Below are 529 nucleotides of genomic sequence, written 5' to 3'. Positions count from 1 at the left end.
GTCTCGATCTCCTGACCTCGTGATCCGCCCGTCTCGGCCTCCCAAAGTGCTGGGATTACAGGCTTGAGCCACCGCGCCCGGCCAAGAGTTACACTTTAAATACAATGACATGAATAGTTTGAAAGTACAATGGTGTCAAGAGATGTATTAGGTAAACAATAAGCATAAGAAAGGCAGAGCAGCTGTATTAATGTTAGACAAAATAAACTTCAAATAAGAAGTACTACTAAAGAGAAAAAGGACATCTTATTATGATAAAATAATCAATAGGGCAGGAAGATGTAAAAATTATAAATATACATGTACTTAAGAAAAGAGCTTCAAAACTACCTATCAGTACAATGCCCACTACCTGGGTGATGGGATCATTCATACCTCAAACCTCAGCATCAAAATATCTGTGTAACAAGTCTGCACATGTACCCCTAAGCCTAAAATAAAAGTTGAAATTTAGAAGTTAAAAGTTTTTTTAAAACTTCAAAATACATGAAGCAAAAACTGATAGAACTAAAGGGAAGAAGAAGCAAAT

The sequence above is a fragment of the Colobus angolensis genome, unplaced genomic scaffold, assembly GCF_000951035.1.
Source record: "Colobus angolensis palliatus isolate OR3802 unplaced genomic scaffold, Cang.pa_1.0 Scaffold32, whole genome shotgun sequence".
Lineage (NCBI taxonomy): Eukaryota > Metazoa > Chordata > Mammalia > Primates > Cercopithecidae > Colobus > Colobus angolensis.
Note: the sequence above shows the minus strand (reverse complement) of the source record.